The sequence below is a fragment of the Manis javanica genome, chromosome 2 (assembly GCF_040802235.1).
Source record: "Manis javanica isolate MJ-LG chromosome 2, MJ_LKY, whole genome shotgun sequence".
Classification (NCBI taxonomy): Eukaryota; Metazoa; Chordata; class Mammalia; order Pholidota; family Manidae; genus Manis; species Manis javanica.
In genome coordinates this window covers 120,777,175-120,800,876 of record NC_133157.1, presented here as the reverse complement: position 1 = coordinate 120,800,876, position 23,702 = coordinate 120,777,175, and the positions used below count along the sequence as shown (strand labels likewise).

Sequence of the window (23,702 nt, the reverse complement as noted above, 5' to 3'; positions counted from 1 at the left end):
AATATACCATTATGTGTTATAAATGACTTAACTATCCCTCCACCATCCTATTCAAGTGCAAGATAAATTAATGGAATTTGATGTAACAAAGTAGAAAAGATCATTGTTACAGTTTTAGAATTCACATTGTACCTAACCTTTATGAAACTGACACTGATCAAGATTTGGGGTGGTATCAAAAAATACCCATAATTGCCTGAAAAGGTTATTTGAATACTCCTGTATTCCCCAATTACTTAGTGTGAGATTGGATTTTCTGCATACACTTCAACCAAAAAAAACTATCAAACAGTCTGAATGCAGAAGCATAGATAAAAACCCAGCTAGCCAGCTAGTTTCTGTTAAAACTCGTTATGAAAAAGATTAGTGAAAATGTAAAACAATGCTACTCTTCTCACTGATTAAAGAAATCTGCACTAATGTAAAATAACATCATACATCTCACTATATTTTTTTTTGGAAAAGTTATTTTTCATCACAAATGGTCTTTTTGTTACAATTTAGTGGGTTTATTGCTATTTTGGCCATTTTTAACTGAATTTTAAGATTTCTCAGTTAATTTAAGACTGGCAAAGGAACAGACCCATAGATCAACTGAACAGAATAAAGAGCCCAGATATAAACCTACACATGTATGGCCAATTAATATATGGTAAAGGAGCCATGGATATACAATGGGGAAATGACAGCCTCGTCAACAAATGGTATTGGCAAAATTGGACAGCTACATGTAAGAGAATGAAACTGGATTATCGTCTAACTCTACACACAAAAGTAAACTCTAAATGGATCAAAGACCTGAATGTAAGTCATGAAACCATAAAATTCATAGACAAAACACAGGCAAAAATCTCTTGAATATAAACATGTGCAACTTTTTCCTGAACACATCTCCTCAGGCAAGGGAAACAAAAGCAGAAATGAACAAATGGGACTACATCAAACTAAAAAGTTTCCGTACAGCAAAGCACACCATCAGCAGAACAAAAAGGCATCCTACAGTATGGGAGAATATAATCACAAATGACATATCTGACAAGGGGTTAACATCCAAACTATATAAAGAGCTCACATGACTCAATACCCAATAACTAAATAACCCAATTAAAAAATGGGCAAAAGATCTGAACAGACACTATTACAAAGAAGAAATTCAGAGGGCCAACAGGCACATGAAAAGATGCTCCACATCACTAATCATCAGGGAAATGCAAATTAAAACTATAATGAGAGATTACCTCACACCAGGTAGGATGGCCAACATCCAAAAGACAAGGAACAACGAATGCTGGCGAGGATGTGGAGAAAGGGAACCCTCCTACACTGTTGGTGGGAATGTAAATAAGTTCAACGATTGTGGAAAGCAATATGGAGGTTCCTCAAAAAACTAAAAATAGAAACACCATTTGACCCAGTAATTCCACTCCTAGAAATTTACCTGAAGAAAACAAGATCCCTGATTCAAAAAGACATATGCACTCTTATGTTTATCACAGCACTATTTACAATGGCCAGTGGAAACAACCTAAGTGTCCATCAGTAGATGAATGGATTAAGAAGAGGTGGTACATATACACAATGGAATATTATTCAGCTATAAGAAGAAAACAAATCCTACCATTTGCAACAACATTTATGCTTAGTGAAGTAAGCCAGGCAGAGAAAGACAAGTACCAAATAGTTTCACTTATCTGTGGAGTATAACAACAAAGCAAAACTGAAGAAACAAAACAACAGCGGACTCACGGACTCCAAGAAGGGACTAGCAGTTATCAAAGGGACAGGGTTGGGGAGGATGGCTGGGGATGGAAGGATAAAGGAGCATTATAATCAGGACTCACAATATAGTGGGTCAAGGGGAAGGCAGTACAACACGAAGACAAGTAATGACTATATATCATCTTACTACGCTGATGGACAGTGACTGCAACCAATGGAGTTGGGGAGACGACTTGATAATATGGGTGAATGTTGAAACCACAATGCTGCTCATGTGAAATCTTCATAAGCTTGTATTTCAATGATACTTAATTTTAAAAAAACATTTCTTGGTTTTAATATTTGACAAGTAACTATCAATAGATATTACAACAGAAAAATACTCAAGTACTTTTTAACAGTAGAAAGAGGTCCTGAAAGCAGAAAGTTTGAGAACGCCGGGCTACAGAATAAAAGGTCTCTATAACAAATAAACCCGTGTGTTATTCCGTTTGTGTGTAACTGATTTCTGTTAAAATGCATTGCCCCAAGACCCTTGGTAAATTAGCACTGTTTTCCTTGGGTGGAATCCTTCCTTCCTTTTTCGGACCACAATTAGCCACTGGATAATTAGGCCCCCAAATACTTCATGTATTTCAGCATTCTATTTCCAGACACTTTCATTAAAGCAAGCATTACAAGGAAAATAGGACCCTGGAAAATCAGAGATGTAGATCTCTAACCACAACTGCCTCTCCACTTGTTGGTAAACTAAAGTTTACAAGTTACCAAAATACATGTGGGGTAAGAGCAGAGGGATTCAGCTGATGGTGTCTGGTACACACTTATCTTCAATTATCAGCATAGCATATCTGTTTTTATTTCCTCCTACCAAAATTACACCAGCCATTCTGTGAATTCTGCAGACCAAATGATATGTGCTTCCTTCTACCTCTCTGTGCCCAGAACTCACTGTTAAAAAGAAAATACCCATTTAGTTCCTGTTCCCACATTATTTTCTAATCACTAACAATTCAGTCAAAACAACCCAAACTGTTATAACGTTACAGATAGCCCTAGTAGCTCAAGAACAGAATTGCTAGTAGGGCATTATCCTGTTTATCTAAGACACAGTTGCTACAAAGGAATGAAACCATGTCACACATTTTTTTAAAAATTATGTTGAAAATAAAACTCTTTCATTAAAATACTTATTTACTGAGTGTGTAGCAGGTGCCCAGCACATTTCTCAACACTGAGGATAAAGCAGTGAACCAAACAAAGCCCTCCTCTCATGAGGCTTACATTCTAACAGGGAAGCAGACACTTCATAAATGAGTAGCAATGGAGTGTGCTGGGTTTTAACACAGGAAGCCCAGGAGATAAAACAGGCTACAGAAGTCCAGGAAGACTATCAGATGAAATACAGTCCCAGGGAAAGCCCTTGATAGACTTGGCACAGGTAGGTATAAGTTTAAGATTAATCAGAAGACAGAAGGGGCTGAAGACCTAGAGAATAACATATTCAGAAATCCAAACTGAGCCAGGGAGACAGTGAGGCCATCTGCCAAAACAGAGACTCTGAGGAGTAATGAGCTTCATGCGCTGGAGAAAATGAGGTCAGTTTTAGACATGCTGCATTTCAGATGTGCATAAAACATGCAGGAGAACTTTACAAAGGAGTCATAGGACATACTGCTTGAGCTCAGGAGTCAAAGAGGGCTAAATACAGACATGTGGAGCCAAAAATCCACAAGCAACTGAGGCTATAGAAACTGTTATTACTCAATAAGGTACCCCCACATATAAAAGAGGGGTGAAGAAGAGAAGTGTGGAAAGGAGACTGAAGGAGAGTATCCAGAAAAAGAAGGAAAATCATGAGTCTGCAGGTCTCAGAATCTGAGGATATGAGAATGTTGCCCAAAGGAAGCTGTTCTCAGCAGTGCAAACTGTCTAAGCAACAACTGCTGAGTGACCAAGTAAGAGCACAAAGAAGCCCCTCAGAATTTAGTGACAGTAAGGATGGCCTCCCTGCCAGGCTGGCTGGCTTCACAGGCATGGGACTTTTGCAGTCCTCATGCTCAGATGGATCCAGCACTTGGTTTAATGCTTTGCTGTTGCTGTTTTGAAATTCTTAATTTTGAACAAGGAGCCCCACATTTTCACTTTGCCCTGAGCCCTGCACATTATGTAGACAATTCTGCCTCTCTGAGATCAGTTTCAGTGAAGTGGTAGAGATAAACATACACAGTGGTTTGGGAGTGAATCAGAATAAGCAAATCAAGACATGTAGTAGGCAGACTTTCAGGTGGTCTCATGGTCCTTGGCTCCTACTATTCACCCCTATTATAATTACCTCCCTCTGAGTGTGGGCAGGACCTGAGACTCACTTCTAACCAACAGAATATGGCAAAGGTGACAGACAGGCTACCACTCCCCATGATTATTGCTTGAGTCTCCCTGTCTCTCCTTTGCCATCTATAATGAAGCAAGTTGCCATGAAGAAAGTGAAATCCCACGCAGCACGGAGGTGCAAGTGACCTTTAGGAAATGAGGGCAACCTAAGTTCCACAACCACAAGGAAATGCATTCTGCCAACAATCTGAGTGGGCTTGGAAGCAGATTCTGCTCCAGTCGAGCCTCTGATGGAGCACAGCCCTGGCAAAAGTGGACTGCAGCCTGATGAGGCCCAAAGCACAGAATGCATGTAAGCTGTACCTGGATTCCTGACCCACAGAAACTGTGAGATAATGTGTCATTCTTAGCCACTAAGTTTATGACAATTTGTTATATGGCAGTAGGTAACTAGTACAAGCCAAAAGGAAAATATTCTCTCAAGAAATCTAATCAAAGGGAAGGAGAGAGAAAGTGGTTTCACAGATTTGCAAAGGGGCAGTGGGAAGAACCGAGTGGCCTTCTCATGACTATTTTATTAGTAATGGAAAGATTATCTGCTGAAAGCGAGGGACAAGTAGGAGGGCTGGGACTATGAAGTTGGAGATTAAAAAGTGTTGAGAAGACTGGAGAGTCACTATGGAGAGTTAGGGTGCAGAGAGGAAACTTCCCGGTGAAGCTGGAGACCAGGATCTTACAGAGGCATCTGTATAATGTTCTCTGGCAGCACGAGCAGTCCAAGGACAGGTGTAGGGATGGCGGGCCACCCAGTCCTCCAGGGTTGGGATGTGCCAACACAGCAGATGGAAAGGAATTTGGTATATTGAGAAATGTGTGGCTTTAATGCTGGCATGGAATGATAAAACTAGAGGCAGAGCCTGACTGACACACAGGCTGAAAGCAAGGGCAACAGCTTAGAAATGGACCTGGAAGAGCAAAGACCTGGGCTTACTTGGGACAGTCTGTTGGATGGACTAGAAAGATAGAAAGTTCTGGCTAGCAAGTGGGATCTCTGCATTTCAGATCAGAAATGGTTCACGCTATTGACAAGATAGAGTACAGTGACTCGATGAGTAGGGTGACCCACTCATCCTAGCTTGAGCACCGGAAGTCTGGTGTCCTGGAAAACATGCCAGTCCCAGGCAAACTGGGATGGTTTTAAAGCTGAAAAGTCCCCCACAAAAGAAGTCCCACCATCCAGTGTGATGCGCGGCGCAAAGGATTGCAATCCAGGTGCCAGAATTTTCAATGAATGAGGAGATACAACCAGTAAATGACAGCCCTGAGGAGTGGAGAACAGAGTATGATTGTAATAGGCCTCCAAGGAGCAGGGATTGAAAGCATGAGGATCTGAGGAGCAGAGGCCCTAGCTGTGGTGTGGGAGGGCCCAAGACAGCAGCAAACTCGAGGCACATGGTTTCAGTTAAGACCAAGAGGCAAAGACTCTGGGGGAGAAGTTGGCTGACTGTGGAGCAAAAGTCACTGCACACAGTGGAAAAGTCCAGAAATCTGGGGTCAGAGTGGGAAGCATGAAGCAGCCCTAGGAAGAAAGTCCCTGGACCCTCAGTGGAGGGGAAACCCACAGAGGTAACTGCGGGCAGAATGGGAATGGCCGGGGGGAACATGCCATGTGGTTTGTGGGATGGATGGATACTAAATGGCAACTATAGGGGAGCCAGCGTCCCACAGTGTCTGTGGGACATAGGCAGAGTTGTATTTTAACTGAGATTGTTATTTGGTATAAGATATCTATTTGTCCCAAATGAATATTAGAAATTTTCTAAGCTCCAGAATGGGTTCTCTGGCCCTTGTCAAAAAGTCCTTTCCTCTCAGGACTCAATTCTCAGATGTCTGCTTCACAGATAATCACCTTTGTTCTGGTATTCAAACCTTCCCCCAACCCTGAGATTCTCCTTAAATCTCTCATATTTCACTAACAACATGTGTTGTCTGAATCTAAAAAATCCTCATGTATTTACTAATATAACTGCACAAAACCAATATAGAAACAGAGTATAGAAATATATTCTTTGATGATAAAATGCCAGTTTTCACATCACCCTGGAAGGAAGAAGGGGAGGATATATGTTCTGTTGTGTCATGGTGAGTTATGTTTCCTGGTGTGTGTGTGTGTGTGTGTGTGTGTATATGTGACAGGCATGTTAAGATTATGCCATCTGGAGATTTTAGCCTTAAGGGAGCCAGAAAAACTCAACAGTAGGACATTGTTTCAGCAAAAACTTTTCAGTGTTATTCAGAAAAAAATACATGCAGAAAAATTTCGACTCATAAACAACCCAAGTAATTCTGTTCAGTCTAACCTTGCTCCCAAGTTTTGGGGAAGACAGAGTTAAGGCAGGCCTGAGGGTGCACAGCCCTAACCAAACAAAAAAGTACAGTAAGCTCACAGGTTACCAGGAACTGTGACGGTTACTTGACACCTAAGACCTGGGAGGGAGACCAGGGGCCCCTCCTCCCCCACAGGTCCAGCTCACAGGTCCTCACTTCCAGTTTTCCCCATCAACTCAAGGCCAGGCTTCAAGAAAAACTGGGCCTCTCGTGCCTCACAGGAAGGCTTTTGTAATTTCCCAGGACCCAGGGAAGCAACAGAGTCAGATGTTTCCTCAGCCTCGACCTAGCACCCAACCATGCAGGCGGGCAAAGCCAAACGTTTATCAAACCCACAATACAGAAACTGGAGCACAGACCCCCACCAATGTTGTCCATTTTTCACAAAGCAGTTACCAATAAGTAAACATTTCTAAACCATTTTCATTAGCTATAGAAAGAGAATTCTTTTACATATTAAAACTTTCAAAAGTCAAGCCAGTATTACCTAAAATGGTGTTTATCACTACTTTCGGAAATGCTACTTTTATATAAATAAATATGAATGCACACAAGGTAGATGAAAACCCTGTTAGTAAGGGTGGCCCATATCTTTCCTAAATGAAAATACATTGCACTTACCCAAATAAGAGTGTGCATATGTATGTGATCTGTTGGTCCACAACATGAGGCTGTCACCACATATTTGTGCACATGTGGGCCAGGCAGGAACGTGTTGAAGGAGTAGATAACAAAACAGGCCAAAGCCACTGTGAAAATTCTTACACCATAATGACAGACAGCACTTACAGCCCCTTTCTCACTAAATAGATATTAAGAGACTGAAAATGCTAGTTCCATAATGGACACCCAAGAAACCAGCTTCCTTAATCCCAACCAAGGAATAAGAAGCAAATCAAACTCAGGGTGTATCATAGTGTTTTGTTGTTGTTGACACATTTGTGTTTTTTAATAACCACAACTACTAGGGAGAAGGTGACAGCAATGAGCAGAACAATTTCAAATCAAGTGCTATTTTGCTAAAATGAAGTACTTTAAAATATTTATCAGTCCTGTAATTTTCACTGGATAATCAGTCACATTTTACCAGAAGCCAGAAGAAGTAGATATTTTAAAAAGATGTACAAATCAATCATCAGGATCCCAGACACTGAATAGAACACAGATAAAATGATGGAGATAAAAATTACTGAACATGAAGAGATGTTTTCAAAGGTAAGCAAAGAAAGACTCATGCAGAGTCTGACAGAGATGGCTGGGCATTTTGAAGAAATCGTAGGGGAAGAAAAGAGTTTACAACTGCAAGAGAGACAGCTTCTTCATAGAGCTCTCTCCCTGGCAAAGACATGATGTCCCAAACTATATGTGACTTTTTGTTTAGTCTTAATAGGTCTGCTGTTCTGTCAAGCCCACAAGTTCAAATTCACACATCTGAAGGACTAGATTATCAATTACCCATGGGAAGATCTCAAGGTTTATTCTTACTTCAGATGCACATTTCTTGTTGATGTTTTGATCATAAGCATTCAAAGTTCTGAAAAATTATCTTTTAGTAAAATAAAATTTACACAGGAAACCACCCCACAATTGTCACCTATTCAAGGTGTAAGTAACAAAAAGTTATAGAGAATGAACACTGACCTCTTTATATGTGCAGCCTCCTCACTCAAGGCAACAAATGTAAAGATCACAGTAAGAATGCCCCTCCCAACAGTAGTTCCTTCTAGAGGTGAAGAAAAGCACCCAAAACAAGAATTTACCACCACCACCCATTTCCCCACCAGGAAGCTCTTTCTGGAAATCAAAAAAGTCAGTTCAAGTTCAAAGCGAGAGGCTGCAGCAACATCAGAAAGCAGGAAAGTTGGCATATCCATCTGTGTGTGCAACTGAATGACCTCATAAGGCATAGAAACAAGAGCAAACAATGAGAAACAAATTATTCCAAGTCTGGTACCAGTTACTGACCTTCCAGACCAACGGAACACACTGTCTCTGGCAGCACAAGCAGAATGTGCATATTTCTCAGCTTGTGCAACTACTCAGCTTGAAAGCAAATATCTTCTATATCATTAACTGAAATCTAATAACTAAAGCAAGCATTTCCCCCTATGAATCAGCTCCCTCATTAACTTGTGTGACAACATTCATATACAAACAAGTTCAGTGCACTGGGGGCCCCCAAGGCTGCATGTGCATTGTCCCCAGCCCAGCATTTGGACACCTTAACCATGTTCGAGTCACCTTGCCAGCTCCTTATAAATACCCTCCCCAACTAGAAAGAGGTTACATTTTAATATTCATTTTAACAGTACAACAATACCTACAGCATACAGGCTTTAAGATAACTGACACTTGCATTCCTAAGGATCATAATTCATGATGTTATGACCCACTTAGGAAATGTGCTGGGATTTTTCTATTTGGGGGTGAGTGTTTAATATAGCGGGAAAAAAACACAACCAGGAGGATAAGGGCATTGAGCTCTGGTCCCAACTCCAACAGACTACCTGTGTGACCTCTGGGCTGAACAGTTTGCCTCTCTAAGCCAAGGAAATTTCCTTCCAGTTCTAGATTGTTGCATTAAATGATTAGGAAATATCAAATCTAGACCAGGGCAAAGAGTGCAAAGTTACAACTGCAGAGGCATATGCACAAGACATGTTGAGTGACAGCTCTGGTCCACAGGACATAAGAACTCCCCACCAAGCCCAACACCGCATAGAAACAGCCCATTTCATTCAGCACACTATGAAAGACAGCGTGCAGAGAGAGGCTCCAGGGAAAACCCTGAAAACTGTTTACAAACAATGCTGTTTGGTTCATGTTTGATTCACTTGAATTCCTTCCGTGTGTATCACTGTGGACATGTGATACTTTAAAAAAAAAAAGACTAGGCCCCATGAGTTAATCAGCATTTCCTACCACTTCTTTGTACTCTGCCCCTCCCACTACACAGAAAACACCGTAAAGCTCTCCACCTGAGAAGTGTGGTAAGACCTGGGATATACATAAGAGCTCAGCTCCACTCTGCCTGTAAAAAGTGTGAAAACCAATAGGGGTTAGCACAGCACACATGTTTCACAGAACAGTACTGATCCCTAATATGGGCAAACATTTCCTATTGTATTGTTTTAAGATGCTGCTTGTGATCCACAGTATAAAAACCAGAGTGATATGCATCAGACAATGAATGTGCAAACAAAATGTGGTATAGACACACAATGGAATATTACTCAACCTTAGAAAGTAAGGAAATTTGGACAACTGCAACAACATAGATGAACCTAGAGGACATTATGCTAAGTGAAATAAGCCAATCACAGGAAGAAAAATACTGTATGATTCCCCTTAAGTGTGGCACCTAGAATAGTCAAGTTCATAAGGACAGAACCAAGTAGTGGGTGCCAGGGGCTGGGGGCAGGAAGGAATGGGGAGTTAGAGGTCAACAGGGACAGAATTTCTGTTTGGGAAAAGTCCTGGAGATGGATGGTGGTAATGGTTGCACAAAAATACCAGTGTACTAAATGTTACTGGACTATACATTTAAGAATGGTTAAGATGGTAAATTTTATATGTATATTTTACCACAAGAAAAAACAAAAATTAAAAAACCCTGAGTTAGAAGGCAATCAACCATTAAGAAATTCCCCTAAAAAAAATGAAGGCTTTCTGTACTGTGATGGTAGTGAAATCACCACAATTGGGAAGAAATTAGCATGAGACAATAGCAAATACTATACATATTGGTGTAGTTCCCCAATTCCTGGCACAGAGTTTCTAAAGAACCGTAGGAGCTTCTCTTAGTCTAGTATTTGGTCTCTGACCCTGTCCCTGACACAGGACTCCTGAAACCCTTGTAAATTCCTCAGTGATAAGAACACTAGGAGCATCTTTTGTTCTAGTGAGGCAACTCTGGGTGTCTCCCAAATGGGGGCTGGCCACCAGAAAGACCAGCCATGATTAGAAACTTGGAATTTTCAGCCCTACCACCTTCCACTTCTCTAGAGAAGAAAGAGGGGCTGGAAATGGAGTTAATAATTAATCATGCCTAAGTGAGGAAGCCTCCATAAAAGTCCCCAAAGTACAAAGTTCAGAGAGCTCCCAGGTAGGGTGGGTGAACACATCCATGTATTGGGAGGGTGACACATCCCAAATCCCTGGGGCCAGAAGCTCCTGTACTCAAGACCCACCCAAACTTCCCCCTAACAATCTCCTCTTCTGGCTGTTTATTCCATACCCTTTAGCAAACCATACCCTTTAATAAACTGGTAAACTAAGTGTTTTCCTGAGTTCTGTGAGTTGTCCTAGCAAATGATCAAGTTGAGGGTGGAGGAGGATATGGACCTTCTGACTTGTAGCCAAATCAGACAGAAGTTGTGGGTACTATGGAACCTACTACTTAGGACTGGCACCTGAAGTGGGGAGGGGGCACTCATAGGACTCATCCCTCAAGCTGTGGGATCTGAAGTTATTTTGAGGTAGAGTTTGTCAGAAAAGAGTCAACTGGAGTACACCCCCAGCTAGTGTAACAGAGACCTGTTTGGTGGCATAAACCCTAACATCTGGTGACAGAAGTGTTGTGCATATGGTGGTAGTGTAAGAGAGAAAAACCCAGGAGAAAACAGTGTATTTTTTTTTTCCTAAAACAATTAGAATCCTAATTGTGTACTCAACTTATACTAATGAATCTTAGTTTTTTCCAACTATAAAAGACAGAAGGATATTTATGTCTCAGTGCTCAAAAAACTTGATGAAAAAGCTAAGAACACTGTGAAAAATTAGTTAGGAAAAGTAAGAAGTATCAGATCACTGAAATAGAGAAATAGAATTTTATTAGATTAAATCTTTCCAAAGTATTTTGAAATCAGTAATGAATCACCTCCATTAAAAAACAAGAAAAAAAGAAATTAAACACTGAGTTCAAGCAGTGGGTCAAAGAGTATAATCATACAAGGCATTTTTTTCATTAAAAGTGTTTCTATTTCAAAGATACACGGCTTAATATCACAGTGTTTGCCCTTGTTCCATAATTTCATCTTTCAAGATGGTAGGAGGGCTGAAATTGTTCTCTTACTCTAATATCAGACTCAGTTTCCCCAAATTCCAATCCCTTTAAATTTAGATCTACAAACCTATACAACTTTGACATGTCTTCAGTAGGAACTCTACTTATGTAGGCCCAAGATTTTTACAAGTGTGAACATAATTACTTATAATGCAGTTTTCTATTCACACAATTCAGTTCTAAAGTCATTTTTTCTCCAAATAAGCATTTTCAGGCATTAATATCTCTGTGGCTGTAGCCAGCCAGGAACTCAGTTTCATTAAAGATACTATTGCTATAAAAGAAATGGCAAAAGGGTGACATATTAGGGCTAATATAATTTCTAGATCCAAGTATCAAATGTGGATTTGATCTCCCCCCCTCCAAAAAGAGTTACATATACTTTTCATTATAAAAAAAAATTAGCATCTTATCTTCCTTCTCAAGAGAAAGAAAAAATATCATGGCATGATCATCTGAAAGAAGTTCCCCACTTGGGACCTTATACACAGAACAATGAACAGTGTGGATAATATCCTTTATTCATTTACCCACAAATAAAAGTGCATGGAATACATGGCTAGTATCTATTTTAAAAACAAACTGTTCAAAGCCAAAGGCATAGGATTGTGGCTGGCTTTTCATTCATTGCTCTTTAATTCATTCTAATTCACTGCAAGGAAATGCTAACATGATTATTTGGCCTCCCAAGATCCAGACTTCATACTGTGATGGGATTTGGAATAATGTATTCTGCAGAATTTTCTTTTCAAATATTTCCTTCCTTATTGAGAAGACAGATGATTCGGCTATTGCTGGTGTTTGAAACCTGAAGAACTCTTATCCCATGTGCTTTGGAAGTAGGAGAAGCCATCTCACTTAGTGGAAGGACACCTGGGATTACAGCAAACCACTGCAAAAACAAAGCAGAGTCTCACATGCTGGAAACACTGGTTTCAAGGGCTTTATGTCCCAGGGGTGGGGCAAGCATAGAAGGAAGACAAGCAAAAAATAAATGAGCATATGAGGTATTTGCTGTGTATCTGGTGAAGTGTTAGGACAAATAAGGCAGGGCAACAGGGGACAGCAGGCTACAGGGCTGGTTTTATGATGGGTGATGGAGAGCCTCTAAACATCTGGGATGAGCTTTCCAGAGAGCAGCCCCACAGGCCCTGGGCAAGCATAAGCTTGGCTTGTTTAGGAAAAACAGAGAAGGGGCCATGTGGCTGAGCAAGCAAAGAGGAAGTGGCTGGAAACTAGGTCAGGGAGGTGGCAGGGTGAGACCAGCTTCTGATGCACTCCAACACTTGAAGAAATTTAGGTCTCAGAGTTCTACACTACTGAATGTAGTGGAAATCAACTGGCCCAAAAGATGCTTAAAACAGTCCCCTATCCCAGCCTTATAACACCATCAGGAAGAGCCACGGGGATGACTAACTTTGGCTTCACCTAAAGGTGTCCACACCAGTACTAATTTTGAAATCAATGCCCAGTTGCCATAAAAAGGTCCACTGTAGGGACTTTGGGACAACTGTTTAAGACTGTGTAAAACTTGCCCAGGTCGACAGCTTCAGTATGAGCATACTGTTGACACATTCCTTGCAAGCAGTAAAACTCCAGGTTATGTACATTAGAATAAAACTCTGTCTTCAACTACAGAGCATATTATCACCATCCCATTTCTTTCAGGTTATCAAAGACATCCGGGTTGTGTCTGGGACATTCCCAATTTCAAATATTCTTCCTTACTGTCCCCAGAAATGCATGCATAGTGCTCAAACAATTCACCCTGGTCTGGTTAGACAATAGTGGACAAAGCTCTAGAAGAGATAACAGTTCTTCTAAAAACAGCAGCAGTGTAGTGAGGTATTTGTTATCAATAACATACTTAATTTTTTTTGCAGGTTCAATTCAGTGTATTTAAGGTTAACAGAAGTTGACATCAAAATTTTCAGATAGGCAAACCTCACTTTTTTTTTAAACTCCCTATGTTTCTATTTACAGTAACAATAGGCAATAACATACCTGCTTTTTAAACATTTTACTGAACACTTACTTTATGCAGTACTAATGAACAAGCTGTGCCTCTATAAAACTTTATGAAGTATGTACTATTATTCCCCACATTTTAGTGACTAGTAAGCTGCAGATCCCAGAATGTGAGCCAAGCAGACTGAGTCCAAAAGCTGCCAAATAATACCACTTCTCTATTTAAAAGAAACTGGACAGAGAAAAATGACTCATTTGACATAAGCTACCCAAGGAGAGAGAGGAGCACACATCCTTTTCCATTTAGCTAATGACATAGTCTTATTTAAGATCCATAGTCAGGACTCTCTAGGGAAATGTATATAACCCAGAGCTAAATATACTGCAGGTAAAGAATCTACTGCTCATCAATGACAAGTGACATGAAATGCAGAACTACAGTATGGAGCAACCACATTGCTCTGAGCACAGGATGCAAGCTCATCTTCCTGGGTATGCAACCACCACCCACCAACGGCTCTACTCTTAACATTTTAACATGCTTTCAACTATGGAAGATCACAAGTCTGTTGCACAGCTCTCCATCTTTCTTATTTTTTTTAAAGAAGTCACGGAAGTTACACCCTGATACCTCACCCCACCCAAATCATAAAGATAGGGTGGTTCGTAGTGGAGGAAGAAGACAATGCTCACAGCCCACACAACCTGCACATTTACTGCCACAAAAGAAGGGTAAAAGTTCACAATGGAAGTAAGGTAACAGAAGCAAAGGAAAGGAAGACACACAAGCACATGCTGGTCTACCTGAGAGAAGGATCTTCTGAATTTTGACCTGCCTGGGATGCTGCAGTGTACCACAGGGAACTTCTTGGGATCCAGGGGCTGGGGACACAAAGTGCAAGACAGTGCTTTCCCCTGAAAGGACCTGTCATCGTGGTGGTCGTCATATGTGTGTGTATGTGCCTGCATGTGTGTTTCAAGGGAAGTCTTCAGAAGAAAGGGTTTTTGGCTCCAGAAATGTGGGGTTAAAATGATACAAAACCAGAAGTAAATGATGCCTTTTCTTTCAAAAGGCACTCCTAGCACTCCTGCAGATCCCAGATGCTGAAACACTGAGTTGAAACCAAGACTGAACGAAGAGGCCAAGCACTTTCTACATGCTTTACGAACGTTATGGCAGAGCCTGCCAGCCCCGGCTAAATACACAGCAACTCAGGGTGTGAACCGAGTTTACCAGTGTCTGATGGAGAACTTGGAAAGAAACACTCTGTAGGACAGACAAGGTTAGGATGACAGGGTCCCCACCTTTAGAGTTTCCAATCAGAGGAGCAAAAACACGGTCCACCATCCAGTGACCACTAGAGCAATCCAAAGCTGGAGAAGCACTACCCGGGAGGGCAATGTGCACTTGAGTGCCGCTTTCTCCTTTCCTCCCAGCCCAGTCAGCGCACTGTGTCTTTCACTCCATTTCATCATAAGCAAGGCAGTCTCAAGACACCTGCATGGTGCATCCTGCATGGTGTTGCTAGTATCCAAATCAAATGGTTCATGCGGAACTTCAAGGAAGAATATCAACTCTTCTTTTGGGTCTCCTGCCCCAGGCGACAGGAAACTGGCAGGGTGCACTGACAACAGCAGGGGAAGGCACACTGAGCACCACTGACTCTGCCCACCTCCACTCCCTCACACCCCAGTTTCCAGGCAGTCAATTAAAAATTCCCAAAACCCTTCTTAATCAAGCTAATGAGTAAAAGAAGGCCAAGGGTCCTCTCCCTGCTCTCTCCTCCTTTGCTTCTCTCACTTGTCCAAGGCTAAGTTAGATGAGGGCTCCTGCACCACAGGGAGCCCCAGGGAAAGCACAGCCTCCTGAGGAGCTCCCAGCAGAGATGCAATTACAGATGCTGCAGGCTGTGATCATGTTAAAGTTTACAGTGTTAGTGATCATTGCTGTAATCGAAATATAGTGATCATTTCATCATAGAAAACATAAACCAAGAGGGAAAAGAAACAATGAAAAATGTAATGCAGAATCCTTCAAAGTTCAATTAAGCAGACAAAGAGATGGCAGCCAAGTTCCCCCAAATGAGGCAGGCAAGCCTTAGGGTCACCTCAGAACCTCATGTGGGGCAAACCTTTGATGAGGATCTTAATTCATATACAACACTTACGTGCAGCTAAAAATATGTAGGAAGTTTATTACATATCAACCAAACCAGGTCACATTGGAAGGTGAATGAAGTAATTACACCTGGACAAAAAGACAGAAACCAAGCTCATCTCAAACAAAAGAGGAGGTACCCATCCCTGTATAGAAGATTTGGGGACAGGGCATGGATCTCCTGCCATTAGCTGCTGGCACAGATCCCTCCTGCTTGGAGGTGAGGGCTGTCTGCACACAGCAATCAGTGCTTGGGTTCCAGGAGCCCACGAACCAAAAAACCAACTGGGCGAGGTTTCACTCAGCATAACTTTTGACTCCTGGCTATTGGTGACTTGCTGACCTGATTTTCTCCTCTGCTGGCCCAAATTCTGACAGCTTCATTCTCACATTTCCTCATATCCTTCTTCTTTCCACCTCCATACTGAACCACTGAAAACCTACCTTCTCTACATAACACTTCATTTCTAACTCTGCTGCCCATAGATTCTAAATCTCTGTTCACCTTGGCCACTGCTTGAGATGAATGTTTGTATCTCCCCAAAACAAAATTCTCCTGTGGAAGCCCTGATCCCCAATGTGAACAGTATGTGTAGGTGGGCCTTTGGGAGGAGAGTAGGTCAGGAAGGTGGAGCCTCATGAATGGATTAGTACCTTATGAGACAGGAGAGAGAGGATCTCTCAGCCATGTGAGGACACAGCAAGACAGCCAGCTGCAAACCCAAAGAGGGCCCTCACCAGGCACCACACTGTCAGCATCCTGATCTTGCACTTCCAGTCTCCAGAACTGTGAGAAATAGATGTTTGTGGTTTAAGCCACAGACTATGGTATTGTTTTAGCACCTGAGCTAAGAAAGCCATCCAAACATTGAGCCCACTGTTCTGTCCTCCACTCTCCAGCTAGGCCCCAGAGCTCTTCAACCCTACCTTCCAAACCCACCTCTCTATTCCACCACTGCTCAGAAACTGGCTCAGCACTGCAGGGGCAGAAAGCCCACAAGAATGGTACAGGTGAGCAGACACTCACTCCAAGCCTTGGGCCAATGCTGAGTCCTAGTGAAACTGAACAAGTTTATTCCAGTGGGTTAGGGGAAACAATCACACCTGACCACATCCAGGCACCAGCTTGGAGGACAGGACACTACCCTTTGTTAACACCTATATGCCAGCTGCTTTGCCTGTATCACCTGCCTGACAGTCACCCTGCTAAAATGAGAAACCTAAGCTCACTGAGGTACATACCTACAGACACATACCTACATTCCTACATACCACCAGGTCTATCTAAAAAGGTTTGTGTTCTCTCTAGTCACCAGTGTTGGGACTAATAAATGATAACACTTGAAAAAGCCTTTCGGGAACGGTGATATGAGAAATCCTTCCACAATCATGGGAAGAACTCATATATTTATTGTTATTTAGAGAAACACACGCTTGTACATTTATTTAGAGAAATGTAGTTTCCCTACATTTATTTAAAAAGGAATCACATTTACTCACAGGAAGATGCTTAGCACTAGAAGTCAAAATGTGGACAACAGACGCCAGTCAGCAAAAAATTGTTCTCACATTTAATGAATACCTAGGCTTTGGCCTATGGTATGAATAACTATTTTAACATTTTTAAGACTATATTATAAACAAGAACTTAGAACAAACATCAAAAAAAGATAGTTTTTAAAAATAACAGAATTATGTGTTTTAACATTCTTCCTTTTCTGCAATAAAAGCGTCACCATCACGACAGTAACTAGGAAGTTTGGTTTTTGTTTTGTTTTTATTCTTCTGTGGTGGCAGGTGCCAGCACATGGGTCAGGCAGTGCAAGGCACGGAGGTGAGAGCAAAGGAAGCCAGACCGAATGAGAAACCAAGGGGAGCGAGTTCTGGTTCCACATGTGCACCAAGGAGCTATGGAAGATGCTGGTATCATCAGCTTCCCCGAGCTTCAGGTTCCCACAAGAGACCTTCATGTTCTATGAGGCCTCAACCCTGTTCAGTCCTGTGACTGCTGTGAACGCTCCAGCATGCATTGCGGGCAGAATGACACACTTCAGAGAAACAGTGTGTGTGTGTGTCGGGGGGGAGTGGGGCTAGAGGAACATCAAATGAATTATTCATGAGTAAAATTTATCTCCTTCTACAGAGTTGTGTTAATCTACATGACATTAGTAGAGAATGTCTAAGATCTTACAGTTATTCTGAAGAGGTTATAAATAGGCAGGATTTGAAATTAGTCAGATATGTGCTATGACTCATCAAGAAACACATGTATGCAACATGTTCCAGACTGTATTTGCAAGCCATTTTGTTTCTAGCACGAATGGAGAGGGGGAAAAACAGTCTTGGTAGATCCAATCATTACAGATTTCAGCTGCAATACGAAAGAGAAAGATCATGAAGAATTGCCATTTAGAGCATTTTAAAGAAATAAAACAAAAACACCTACTCTGCACATATCTATGGATAGCAGCACGGCTAACTGTTCTTGCTTTTTCACAGCTGTTTAAAGTCACAGTGGAAGAGAATACAAAACACAAGCAAGTGGACAGTTCCCTGGACATTAGCAGGGTCTCCACATTCCCCCTTCCTGTGTCCTCACTTAACAGATCATCTGATAAACACCTCTGTGGCACCTCACCAGGCTCTGTATTGGCAGCATGGATAGAAAAAAGGCAAGTCTTCCAGTTAAGAAACTAGAGGCCAATGATCAGAAATCAACAGAAAAATCCCTCTCCTGTTCCAAGAGGGCTGACTTCCCTCCATTCTCCCGGCCCATCACCTTTCACACTTACTCCCAGAAGACAACCTACTCTTAATGAAACCTCTGGCACAGTACTGCCTGGATATGACTGAGGAGGAAGGGAAGAGAGAAGAAGGGGAAGAGGAGACCAGGAGCTCTCTGCTTTCCAGACCCACCACAAGGCAGTCCCCTTGGTGATGCTATCAAGTATTTAAAGGATAAGCGGCAATGCTTTTTTCAGTAATGATTAAAGGAATTTTTTTTAAAGCTTTGGGTTGGCAAAGAGTATCTATCAAAAGAAAGAAGCTATCAGTTCAAACCTACCTAGCCATCTTTTAAGAGTCCTGAACTACCACCCAAAAGCACTTTTAAATGCTGAGAAGCCAAGCAAAATTATGAATTATTTAAATTTACCATAGCTAATGTTTCACTTTCCACTGACCATATTTACAGTAAATTAGAGCTGGTGGTTTTTTAATAGAGATCTTTAGGGTATATGGAAGGCCATGGAAAGGCAATATGTATGGGCTGTTAAGAATAAGGCATTCCTTCAATAAGGAATAATAAAACTTAAAAAAATAATAAAAATGAAGGCAGGAAGGAAGGAAGTGAAAAGCAGTACCACTGGGGGAAACACATGTTCTCTGTAGTGAGTGTTTCTGAGTGCTGTGTGATCTTAAAGTATTTATTGACTCTATACACCAGCGTCCTCCTCAGTTAAATACTGTAATTGCAGTCCAACATCATGAGATGACGATTAAAAATAGATGCACGTATGCTCACATGTAAGAAACACATATGTACATATCAGTGATTGTTATTCTGGATTCAGTTTTAGTTCCACCCCTACCAATAATTAGCTGTATGGTCTTGGACAAGCAAACTAGTTAACATGTCTGAGTGTTGGTTTATTCACTAAAAAATGAGAGTCTGGATTAGATGATCTCTTGATCTCCACGGCTTCTCTAAATTCAAGCCCTGACAATGTAGCTTACAATTTCAAGTTGTTCTAGGTGTCTAGTTTTCATTCTTTTCTTTTATGATTTATTGGTCATGGACAAGATTTGACTGATACCATGTGGCCACACACACAACCCCTAACCATGAGACAGTGCCTATGGGACTCCTAGAACATGCTTTTAATGCTCCCTTTCATAGAGTGGGTTCCAGGAACACACTGAGGCAAAAGGAAGGCCTGCCTATGATAAGAGGAATCAACATATTTCCATTCCAGTGGACTTCAAACCTTGAGGTTGTCCCAAAATCACATTGCTGGTATAGTATGTCCCGGTGGGGCCTGGAAGTGATGGAGCACACATAAATTAAGTGTATTTCCCATAACCACTCTCCTTTAAGAGGAACTCCCAATTACTTCCTGCTAGAAACACTGCAATAATCTATTCTTTCCGATCTTAACAATGAAGCCGAAAGTTGACAATAAAGGTTCATTTCTCTTAAATCTTTGCAGAATACAAACTAAACTATTTCAGATTCATCATTCTCCTTCCGTTTTTTTAAACTCATAAATGATTTACTGCTCCTAAGGAAAGACAGGTGTAAATATTCCTCACATGCCAGTAAATTTTAAATGATTATTGGAAAGGATAACCTATTGTGGTTTCCTTCCTCACATGGAATTCCACCTTATAAACCCGTATCATCCAAAGAAGAAATTCAGATGACCAACAGACACATGAAAAAATGCTCCACATCACTAATTATCAGGGAAATGCAAATTAAAACCACAATGAGATATCACCTCACACCTGTTAGGATGGCCAACATAGAAAAGACTAGAACAAATGCTGGCGAGGATGCGGAGAAAGGGGAAGCCTCCTACACTGCTGGTGGGAATGTAAACGAGTTCAACCATTGTGGAAAGCAGTATGGAGGTTCCTCAAAAAACTAAAAATAGAAATACCATTTGACCCAGGAACTCCACTCCTAGGAATTTACCCAAAGAATACAACTTCTCAGATTCAAAAAGACATATGCACCCCTATGTTTATCGTAGCACTATTTACAATAGCCAAGATATGGAAGCAACCTAAGTGTCCATCAGTACATGAACAGATAAAGAAGATGTGGTACATATACACAATGGAATCTATTCAGTCATAAGAAACAAATCCTACCATTTGCAACAACATGGATGGAGCTAGAGGGTATTATGCTCTGTGAAATAAGTCAGGCAAAGAAAGACAAATACCAAATGATTTCCCTCATTTGTGGAGTATAACAATGAAGCAAAACTGAAGGAACAAAATAGCAGCAGTCACAGACTCCAAGAAGGGACTAGTGGTTACCAAAGGGGAGGGGTAGGGGAGGTCGGGTGGGGAGAGAGAGAAAAGGGGATTGTGGGGTGTCATGATTGGTGCACATGGTGTGTGTGGGGTCACGGGAAAGACAGTGTAGCTCAGAGAAGACAAATAGGGACTCTGTGGCATCTTACTACACTGATGGACAGTGACTGAAATGGGGCATGGGGAGACTCAATAATAAGGGTGAATGTAATAACATTGTTTTTCTTGTGAAACCTTCATAAGAGCGTATATCAATGACACCTTAATAAATAAATAAATAAATGAATAAATAAATAAATAAATAAATAAAATAAACCCATATCATATCTCTTGATTTAGGTGGTGGCCAGGCAGCCAAGTTATGTAAGCAACAGTGTAGCATTAAAAACTTAATATTTCATGGTGCTGGTAAACACTTACAATAAAATTAACCTGACACAGTAACATTCATAGAAGAGTGTGCAAATGGTAATTAGCTCTAAAGATCAGAAGTATTCATAACACCTGCATAAAGCCAGGCCATCCTCTGCTTCTCTATTAATCCTCTAGATGTCCTTAATCTGCATCAATGTTGACAGCTTTCTATGACACCCTGGTAGGTTTAAAATCCCATCTCATACTCACTAATATGCTCATTAAGAGAGAAGAATCAACAACCACTAATGAAATAATTAATCCAGCCAACAGTCCTCAGTGGATGCTAATAGACTTTGGACAAAACTGAGGAAATTCACAATCAGGCTGCCACCACGTGAGCCCCATGATCAACCTTGGTATCACTGCAATGGAGACATTTTCCTGACATGATGTATACAATCAAGTATACACCACCACCGAACTCATCTAGCCCAAAAAGCTGAACATAAACTGGCTAACTTCCAGTTTACAGAAATATGGAGACTAGTGGAAAAGGAGAGAAAACTACCAGCAGAAGTCCAGAATGTGGGATATTCTGTAAGACAACTGAACTGATTCTTCAACAAATCATTAACTTAGGGAGAAAAGGGTGGGGGGAAGAATTGCTGTTCAGAGTTTAAAAGTTTTAAGAGGCATTAATATCAAATGCAGTATGTGGCCTTTATTCAGATCCAAGTTTGAAGAAACCTGTCAAAAGACATTTTTAAGCTAATAGGGGTGAAATCAGTGCTGGGCAGACAGGGAGTTCTATAGATCCCCAGATTTTTCCCATTTGAGGTTCTGGACCTGTATGTTCAGCTGCTCAACTGAAACGGCAGGGCCCATAAGTAGAATCTGGGTCACAGATGGCTGGGCACCACCCAGCTCCACACAGGAAGGGGAAACTCTCAGGTAAGAAGACTGAGAAGATTTGTGGTTGGCAGAACAAAAGGCAGTTTTAGGGTTATTTAGATGAGAGGAAATGTACAGGTTCCTCTGCCTGCAATTTTTGCCAATTGGTATTTCCAGATGCCTCTATTCAGGGAAAAAGCGTGAAATTGCTGCTCTGAGCGGGGAACTCAGCAAGTAAGGTGGTTTGAACTTGAAGCAAGCATCGTACCTCAAGAGAAAAGAGATGAGCAGCACCCAACAGTAACTTAGATTATGTATTCTTGGGCAGTGGTCCATTCCACAGCCTCTACTCCCTGGCAAGGCCTGGTTTTTTTTGGTTTCTTGTCTGTCTTCTTTTTAATATCTGTAATTGAGGTATGACTTACATAAGATAAAAGGCACACATTCTTATGTACACAGCTCCATCAATTTTTACTCCCTGCAATTTTAATTTTAGTTGGTTTGGCTTTCCAATAAAACATCCCTCTCCTCAAGGCCAGCAGCGCCAGTCAGAAGCAAGTCTGGAATGGAAAAAAACAGGTTTGGATCTGCTTGCAACTTCCAAGCTCTGCATGGTGGTGGCCTCGGCACCTGAAGCATACTCTCCAGCCAGAGCACAAAGAGTAAAGTTGAACAGAGTGAGATAGTATCTGAAGATACGGTGAAGCTACAGCATCTTTACTGTACCTTTGAAGTCTCTACCTCTGCTCTCAAATCCTACTTTCTCGAAGCTTCCAGCTCATGTCATACAGTATGTAACCTGCCCCTTCTTGGAGCTGCTCAATGGGTATGGAACAATGGTTGTCCCCTTTCACCAACTTCAAAGGCCCGGCATTCCACTGGATAATCTTCTTTTAAAAAGAAAAATATATGTATATGAAGAATTCCTCTGTAACAGGGCATATGAAATCCTCCAGTATGTAAAGAGGAGAAAAAAAATGTTTAAATACAGAAATGTAACCAGGGAGGGAAGCTGTATTAATATATAAGCCTATAAAAACTTTGAAAAATGCATTATGCTAATTAAATTCCATCCACTAATAATCAGGCAACAGTCTGGGGATAGTCTGTGCAAAAATGGAACTTCTGGTAAACATAATATTTAAAACACAACTCTATACACAAGCTCTGCCTAATGATATAATTATGTTTTTTAACTTGGCATCTTCCTCACTCCATGGCTGAGAAAGCTACTTCACAAATGGATCACTTTAAGAAACTATTGTTTCCTTATGGTAATGCCAAAATAAAAATGCAGAACAATTATTCTCCTTAAAACTATAATTTTATAAAAACTTAGAATTTCCTGACAAGTGCATTATTCCATCTGGAATTCCAAGCCCTTCCTGAAGCTAAGAAGTCAAAACTTTATCAACACTTAACTAAGGTAACCTAGATGCAGTTCTGCAGAGAGAAAGCCCAAGTTTGATCCCAACTCCTATAACCTTGGGCAAGCTTTTTAATCTCTCTACACTTTGGTTTCCTTGTCTGTAAAACACTAATGGTGGTATTGGTGGTATGTCCCTCACAGAATTACTTAGAAGATCACAGAAGATAATGAGCAAAACCATGCCTGGCATGATAATAAATGCTAACTCTATCTCTATCCTCATCTTAAAGCCTATCTCAGTGGAAATCATTCTCACCAGCACAGTACCTCTTTCAGAAAAAGAAAAAAGCATGTTCCTCAAAAGCAGATGTGCAACCCAACAGTGGATCTCAAAAACATTCTGTTAAATG

General features: G+C 41.1%; 1 protein-coding gene across 5 annotated transcripts in view; it reads right to left on the bottom strand.

Annotated features, from left to right (window-relative positions):
* The window catches only part of FAM107B (family with sequence similarity 107 member B), a 145,854-nt gene that overhangs the window by 53,096 nt on the left and 69,056 nt on the right, over positions 1 to 23,702 (bottom strand). The window contains exon 1 of one of the 5 annotated variants that reach the window (XM_037001670.2): positions 8,083 to 8,234. The exons of the other annotated variants lie outside the window; for them this stretch is intronic. The gene's annotated coding sequence lies outside the window, so the exon portion shown is untranslated. Of the gene's footprint in view, positions 1 to 8,082; positions 8,235 to 23,702 lie in introns of those variants that run through there. 5 annotated transcript variants of the gene reach the window in all.